Below are 8,996 nucleotides of genomic sequence, written 5' to 3' on the forward strand. Positions count from 1 at the left end.
GAGACTTGAAGAATTACCGCCCTGTGTCTCTGCTGTGTGTGGATTATAAGGTCATGGCTAAAATGTTGTCACTCCGTCTCGGACCAGTCCTGACAAAATTAGTCAGCCCGGACCAATCTTATGCCATTCCAGGCAGGACAATACATGACAACATATCCCTTGTCAGAGACCTGATACAGTATGCGGACATGACTCAGACTCGAGTCGGATTTCTTTCCTTGGATCAGGAGAAAGCCTTTGACCAGATGAACCATGAGTATCTGTTTGAAACCTTGCTAACATTTGGGTTGGGGAGGAGATTTGTAGGCATGATTCAGACGTTGTACATGTCGGCAGAATGCCTAGTCAAAGTCAACGGTTTCTTGCTCGCGCCCTTTCCATTTGAGAGAGGAATAAGACGAGGATGTCCCCTGTCCGGCCAATTATATTCCCTATGTATCGAACCCTTCCTTTGTTTGATGAGAAGAAGGCTAACTGGCATTGTGGTGCCACACAACAGGGTCAACCTCAAACTTTCTGCATATGCAGATGATGTTCTCGTGTTTGCCAGTAATGCAAGGGATATGCAAATAGTTTATGATTGTCAGCAGGTCTATTCAGCAGCATCGTCTGCTACAATCAATTGGAGGAAAAGCTCGGGGCTTCTAATTGGATAAATGCAGGTAAAGGAGTTACCAACACTTTTTCAGAAATTGACCTGGAGTCGCAATGAGCTCAAATATTTGGGGGTGCACTTATCCACTTCCCATAGGTCCTCACCACTCATTAACTGGAACACTTTAGGGGACAAGATCGAAGCAAAGTTGAGAGACTGGAGTGGACTACTAAAAGTCCTGTCTCTGAGGGGAAAAACACTCCTTATTAAACAGTTTATAATTCCGAAGTTAGTATTCAGGCTCTCTTGCATAAGCACTCCAGAGGAGTTTCTGGTTAAGATGCAGAGGAAGCTACTGGACTACTTTTGGAATGGTAAACACTGGGTTTCCCTGGGCATTCTGAGCTTGCCTTTTTCAGAAGGTGGACAGTCTTTTCCCTGCCTTCGAAGCCACTACCACGCATCCAGGCTGAAGACCATACAACGTTACCTACATGTGAACCCTGCACCGCAATGGTGCTCACTGGCATCATACTTCTTCAGCAAAGTGCTCAATCTTGGGAACAAAAGGAATCTTTTCATCATTACATCTCGGAGCCTGTCTAGTGCTACATTGCCTCCTTTTTATCAAGAAATGCTGAAGGCTTGGAATGTAGTCGACGTACAAAGAACAGTTCCTTATCCAGGCAAGGACCTGTTAGAAGAACCGCTCATTCTCAACCCTCTTCTACAGGGCCCAACTCTGGCTTCCTTTTCAGTAAGAAGGAGCCTCTTAGCTGGTAGCATATCCACAGTGGGAGACCTTCTGAACGATGGTAAGAGAACGCTTTTACCCAAGGAACTCGCAGCGAAAATGGGCCTGAGGACAATCAGGATCCCCTCCAGGATACTTGAAGAGGTCAAAAGCTCCTTGCCTCCCGATTGTCTGGAATATCTAGAGAATCCCAAAGAGGGTGATGGATCTGGACAGATGTCCATCGGTAACTCCATGGATTTTAAAATCCGACCACGATGTTGCGAGCTCTCTCAGCCAATACCTGCAAACAATATGAGTAAGACCACTGGCACAGTGGAAATGTCGTTCTGTGGGCTATCAAGAACAAATATATACCTGCTAGTGATCCACTCGCTCCATTATATAGCTCTTGCAACCCGACTGGATACTCCCTGGCGTGAGATTCTTCCACTTCCTTCGACTGTTCATCCACGTTGGGATTCACTCTATCTCTACCCAACGCCAAGAATGATGGCAGACTTAAGTTGGAGGTTGCTACATGGTGCACTGAGCTCTGGATCTATGATGCGGCACTTCACTAACGTCTCAGAGGATTGCTGCTTTTGTGGTGAAAGGGAAACTATATTTCACATATACCTTCAATGCCACCGTCTTGAACCAGTGTTCTTACTGATGAAAAATCTTCTCTTGCGCTTCTGGCTTCACTTCTCTCCAACACTTTTTATCATCGGGCACCCGGTAAAGAAACGAAGCAAGTCACGAGATCAACTTGTTAACTTTATTTTAGCCTGTGCAAAAATGGCAATATATAAAACCAGGAAGGCAAAAATTGAGAAAGATGTGGTGGAACACAGTTCTGTATGTCTGAAGGGCTTAATACGCTCACGCATTATTTCGGAGTACAAGGCGGCAGAATATAGTAACACTGTTCAAAAGTTTAAGGAAACCTGGACTATAAATGATGCACTTTGTACGGTCTCCCCACAAGATACTTTGCTCTTATTTGTATAAATGTGTTATTTGGCATTCTTTTTGGTGTTCTTTGGCGTTCTTTTTTTTGGTGTTCTTTGGCGTTCTTTTACCTTCCCCTTATCTGTCTTGGTAGTGCTTTCTCTTCAAAATGCTCTACCTTGTCTACTGTAGTTCAAACCATGGACTTGCAGAGATGAGGAATTGAGCGACATTAAACTGGGAACCTATGTTTGCCTGAGCTTGCATGAGCTCTGAACGCAAATCTCTGTAACCTTTCCAACAAAAGCACTACTACCACTACCACCACTACCACCACCACCACCACTACAACTACAACTACAACAACAACAACAATGGGCTTTTATGCCTTTCAGATCAAAGAAAACAAGCAGCAGCCCTGGGTTGCTATCATTATGGTGGGGCAGTGACATCTTGTGAGGGCAGGAGGCGCAGAGGGGTTGGGTGGAGCAAAATACTATTTGCCATTTGAGACAAAAAGAGGCAAAAAACCAATCAGGTCATCAACTAATTGGTGGAAATCCAAAGTTCTCTTGCCTATGTTCAAGAGCGATGAGGACGACATGTTGGTTTGGACATTTCAATTCGGATTGTGCTCAATTGGCAAACTATTGCACCCATTATGAGGTCCACTCACAAAGTCGATAAGTCATTCACGGGTGTCAGGATGGTGGAAGATGTGTGTCCGTCCACAAATCATCTTGTGCTCGCTTCAATGGCTGAACAAGTCAGGTCAAAATATAAACGTCCGTCAGCCTCCGAGAGTGAGCGCGCTTGCATAAATAAATGGAACCTCTTCATTCGTGCAAAATTTTCCCTCCCAAAAAACCCTTGTGCAGCACACCGTCACCAATTAAAAGGAAATGCAAGAGAATGTCTTTTTCTGGAAAAAGCAAAACAAGGTTGAAATCCCTTGGGTGCACGAGAAGGTAATCCAGGTTTGTTGTGTGGTCCAATGGATGCAAAGCCCAGCTGTGCGCCTCCACTCCCACCGAGAGGAAAGGTAATGGAGAGCATGGCCCCGAGACGAGCAATCGCATTGGCACAGAGCTGGCAGAAAGAAAAGAAAAAACCATGAAACAAAATGCCGAGACAAAGGCCTCGTAGCCAGCAACCTCTACGTGATGGCGGTGATGATGCTCGGCGGACCTCCAGCTGCATGGAAATAAGTTGCAAATTACCACGTCGCGGACATCGAGCTAACTGCTTTGGGGATATTGGGCGTGGAGGAAGGAGAACAGCTGCTGCCAAGCCTGTCAAGGTTGAGGCCTATTATTTACTGAAGCTAGGATGGCCACCAAAGTCAACAGGCCATTAGGATACACAAGCTTAAGAAGAAAAGGGCAGAAAACTGATATCAGGGCAGAGAAGTCATGAACTGCTACAAATGTGTACAAACAAAGCAGAACAGATTTATATTGCTGGTGTGGAAATGGAACTTTAATTAAACACAAACTAAAGCGAAAAGGCTTCAAAGACAAAAAAAAAAAAAGCAGGAAGGGAAATTATTGGGTTGTTGGGGTAAGGGTAAGGGAGGTGAAGGAGGGGACGGTGCCGCTCCGTCCACAACCCCTTATAAATCAGGGAAAACAAACAAAAGTTTATGAGCAGGTAAGGACAACATGGCCACGAGAGCCAGCTGCCAAAGCAATGTCTTTACGAACCGAAATCAATCTCAGCACTGGCAATCTCAATCTCAGTTGCTCGAAAGAACGAACTATGCCAGTGCCAGCAGAGTTGATGCAGGGATTTTGGAAATTTCTTCGACTAGCAACGGTACCCACCCTACGGGCTTCAATTGGGAGGCCCAAATTAAAAGGCAAAATATCAGAAATTGAAGGCTTTTTTATTTTAAACGATTCATATAAACATTATTTACCTATTGATTTTTGTCTTTTTGCACTTGTTTTTTGTACTCTGTCAAAGCATCTTTGGGCTTCTTGAAAAGCGCTATATAAAATAAATGTATTATTATTATTATTATCCGGTAAATCATATCACACGCAAATCATCAAAATCTAAACAGTATTTGTAGAATTTGAATAAAAGCCACACCACTGTTCATATCGGTAAATATTATTCTATCGTGTTTGGAAAAACTGGAAAATTGGAAATTGGAAAATTGGGAAAACAATATAGCCTACTTTACTCCAGGGGGTCCCAGGATTACCCACCCAAAATTTTGTTGCGATCGGTTCAGCCGTTTTTGTGGTATCTGGGAACAGACGGACAGACATTTGGTGAATTACAGGAAGACTAGCAACGGTACCCACCCTACAGGCGGGGCTTCAATTGGGAGGCCCAAATTAAAAGGCAAAATATGAGAAATTGAAGGCTTTTTTATTTTAAACGATTTATATAAAGATCGGTTAAATAATATCACACGCAAGTCATCAAAATCTAAACAGTATTTGTAGAATTTGAATAAAAGCCACATCACTGTTCATATCGGTAAATATTATTCCATCGTGTTTGGAAAAACTGGAAAATTGGAAATTGGAAAATTGGGAAAACAATATAGCCTACTTTACTCCAGGGGGTCCCAGGATTACCCACCCAAAATTTTGTTGCGATCGGTTCAGCCGTTTTTGCGGTATCTGGGAACAGACAGACAGACATTTGGTGAATTACAGTAAGACTAGCAACGGTACCCGCCCTATTGGCGGGGCTTCAATTGGGAGGCGCAAATGAAAAGGCAAAATATCAGAAATTGAAGGCTTTTTTATTTTAAACGATTTATATAAACATCCGTTAAATCATATCACACGCAAATCATCAAAATCTAAACAGTATTTGTAGAATTTCAATAAAAGCCACATCACTGTTCATATCGGTAAATATTATTCCATTGTGTTTGGAATAACTGTAAAATTGGGGAAAAAAATGGGAAAAACAATTTAGCCTATTTTACTCCAGGGGGTGCCAGGATTACCCACCCAAAATTTCGTTGCGATCGGTTCAGCCGTTTTTGCGGTACCTGGGAACAGACGGACAGACATTTGGTGAATTATAGTAAGATACCTCAAAGCTGATCATCAAAATCAGCTTGTACCCCCGACCGCAATTTCGTTATTCACATCAAGAAAGCAACTCGAATCAACAAAAAGTAATTTAAAGATTTCCACCGGGCAAAGATGTTGTCGACCTTGCTTGCTCGTTGAATTTGTGTTCTTGTGGATGTCAAAGAAAGAAATAAGAATAAAACATTTCACACAATATCATTGAATTTCGACCTTGCGTCCCTCACACGTGAAAGATAGACCATTACACGACAGCTGCAACCTCAATGAATTTCCGACTCATTTCCATGGAGGCAGCCATGTTTTGAATTTGTGGGTCCCTGATTGATTGCAAATCATTTACGTTGCGTGCATTTCACAGCCAACGATAGATCCCCAGTGACAAGACATTGATGCGCACACAGAAATCGAGAAAGCTGCCAGATATGCACTCGCTGCTTATATAGGTACATTTTTTTCAGTGTTCTTCTTCTTCTTCTTCTTCTTCTTCCTTAAAAGCCATGTTGTGGATGGAGGTTATGTTTTTACCCCTGTCTGTCTTTTTTTGTTGTTTATCTGTGAGCAGCATATCTCAGTTATGGACGGATTTGGATGAAACTTGGGTGGACAGGTTGGTTGTGTGACAAGGATTAATTAATTTGAATTTGATGTAGATACAGATACTATAATTGCTCAGCACTTGCGAAGAGAAAAGCAGCAGGGAAAAGCAGGGCGAAGAGAAAAGCAGCAGAGAAAAGCAGGGCGAAGAGAAAAGCAGCAGGGAAAAGCAGGGAAAAGCAGGGCGAAGAGAAAAGCAGCAGGGAAAAGCAGGGCGAAGAGAAAAGCAGCAGGGAAAAGCAGGGCGAAGAGAAAAGCAGCAGGGAAAAGCAGGGCGAAGAGAAAAGCAGCAGGGAAAAGCAGGGCGAAGTGAAAAGCAGCAGGGAAAAGCAGGGCGAAGAGAAAAGCAGCAGGGAAAAGCAGGGCGAAGAGAAAAGCAGCAGGGAAAAGCAGGGCGAAGAGAAAAGCAGCAGGGAAAAGCAGGGCGAAGTGAAAAGCAGCAGGGAAAAGCAGGGCGAAGAGAAAAGCAGCAGGGAAAAGCAGGGAAAAGCAGGGCAAAGAGAAAAGCAGCAGGGAAAAGCAGGGCGAAGAGAAAAGCAGCAGGGAAAAGCAGGGCGAAGAGAAAAGCAGCAGGGAAAAGCAGGGAAAAGCAGGGCGAAGAGAAAAGCAGCAGGGAAAAGCAGGGAAAAGCAGGGCGAAGAGAAAAGCAGCAGGGAAAAGCAGGGTGAAGAGAAAAGCAGGAAAAGCAGGGTCCGATTGACACATTTTAACATCGGAGCACATCCGCCTGAGGAATTTTTTTTATTCATAATTATGACGTCATAGGTCACGTGGTACAGACGCTGTATTGGAAAAATGTTACACCTCTATATCTCCCAAACCTCTCAATGGAAAAAAATGAAACATGGCTCATTGTCAAGTGCTTCGCATGGGGAACAAGCATTCTGAGTATTGCGCTGCAATACATGTCCCCTACCGGCAGTCTGTCGTCCGGAAAACTGTTGGGGAAATTACCAAAGTTCAAAATGCCATAACTTTGTCAAAAATGATCGAAACGTCGTGAAGTTCGAACTTGATCTGTAACTTATCATGAGGAAACCATGTACCAAGTTTGAAATCATTAGCATTAAGAGGTTAGAAAAAAAGTCCGGAAAGCTGTTCTTTGCGTGACGGACTGACAGACGGACAGACTGACAGACGGACAGACGGAGGGACGGAGTGCAAACCTATAGTCCCCTCCAGTGTACACCGGTAGGGGACTAATAAGATATGTTAATGATGATGTCATCAGTGCCCTGTTTATGATGTCATAATTTGAGAAGTACAATGCTTGATCCGTAAATATGAAAAAAATTCTCTGCAACTGTTTGTCTGATGGACACGAAATTTTGACCATGGGAGCACCTCCTCCTGTAGTTTTCTAGTGATAATGATGATGTCATAGGTCACATGGTACAGGCACCATCTTGAAAAAAATGAAAACGTTCCACCTCTATATCTCCGAAACCGCTCCATGGAAAAAATTGAAACTTGATGCATTGTCAAGTACTCCCCATAGGGAATAAAATATGTTAATAATGATGTCATTGGTACCTTAATTATGACGTCATAATTCGACAAACAACGCTTCAACTGATCAGTATGAATTTTTTTTTCTCTGCAACTGTTGGTCCGATGGACACTAAATTTCCACCACAGGAGCACATCCTCCTGTATATTTTTTTAAATGATAATTATGACGTTGTAGCTCACGTGGTAGAGGCGCCATCTTGGAAAAAAAGCCCTTCAAAAACAGAAGAGTTGGCTCACACCAAGGTGACTGCGCAGGGCAAATATTCCATGAACACCATCTAGTTTTTTAAGAGATGCTTCACCATTGAGAGATTGGGCCAAAAAATGATATACGTGTACGTAGCACGATATCTCAAAAAGTTATGGATTGTTTGGATGAAACATCGTGGACGGGTTGGGTAGGTGACAAGAACAAGCGGATTCAATTTTGGTTCAGGTCCTGCCTATCAGTGGGTTACAAAACGTAAACTGCTCAGCCTGGCAGAGGTATGCGCTCTACCTAATGCCGTTCTAGTTACTTCCGTCACAAAAGGTGGATGGAGGCTATGTTTTCACCCTTATTTGGTTATATGCGAGCAGGATATCTCAAACAGTTGTGGACGGATTTGGACGAAATTTGGCGGACAGGTTGGGCGTGTGTCAAGGACGAATTTGTTAGATTTTGGTGTAGATCCGAATCTGGATCCTGATACGACAATGTATTTTTTAAGTGATTCTTCACCATTGAGTGGTAGGGCCACAAAAGATATATAGCATGATGTCTCAAAAAGTTATGAATTGATTCGGATGAAACTTGGTGGACAGGTTGGGTGTGTGACAAGGCCAAATGTATTCTTCAGTCAAAGGTTGGACATGGCCAGCCCATTGGCGAAGGACTAGGATGAAAAACGTTCTCCGACTGATTCCACATGACGTCGCATGCAGAACTAGAACAGCACTCGGTAGAGCGCATACTTCCGCCAGAGTGAATAGTTTACGTTTTCTATCCAACTGATAGGCCGGATCTGCATCCGGACCTGAACCAAAATCAAATCAGCTGGTTCTTGTCATCTAACTAACCCATCCACAACTTTTTGAGATATCATGCTATATATCATTTTTGGCCCCATCATCTTTTTGGCCCAGTGAAGAATCCGTTAAAAATTCTCGGATCTACATCCTGATTCGGATCTTCATCGAAATTGAATCAATTATTTATTGTCACGCACAAACACAACATGTCCACCATGTTTCGTCCACAATGTTTTGAGATATCCTGCTGATAGACAAATAAACAGACAGACAGGGGTGAAAACGTAACCTCCATCTACCTTCGGTGGCATAGGTCATCACCTAGCCTGTAAAACACCAGGTTGACAGTTTATAGCTAGGCCGAGATTCGAACCTCAGGCTATAGGCGGCTCATTTGAAAGCAAGTGCACATCTACCTCAAAGCTATCCTGTCAGTCTTTTGTCCCACAACAATCGACCATACTTTAAAGGTCACAGTTATTCCCACGCTCTTGTGGGGTTTGCTGGGGGAGGTTTTTGGCCGAAGTCTCAAAGT

Source organism: Myxine glutinosa, unplaced genomic scaffold (genome assembly GCF_964187855.1).
Source record: "Myxine glutinosa unplaced genomic scaffold, kmMyxGlut1.1 SCAFFOLD_1853, whole genome shotgun sequence".
NCBI lineage: Eukaryota > Metazoa > Chordata > Myxini > Myxiniformes > Myxinidae > Myxine > Myxine glutinosa.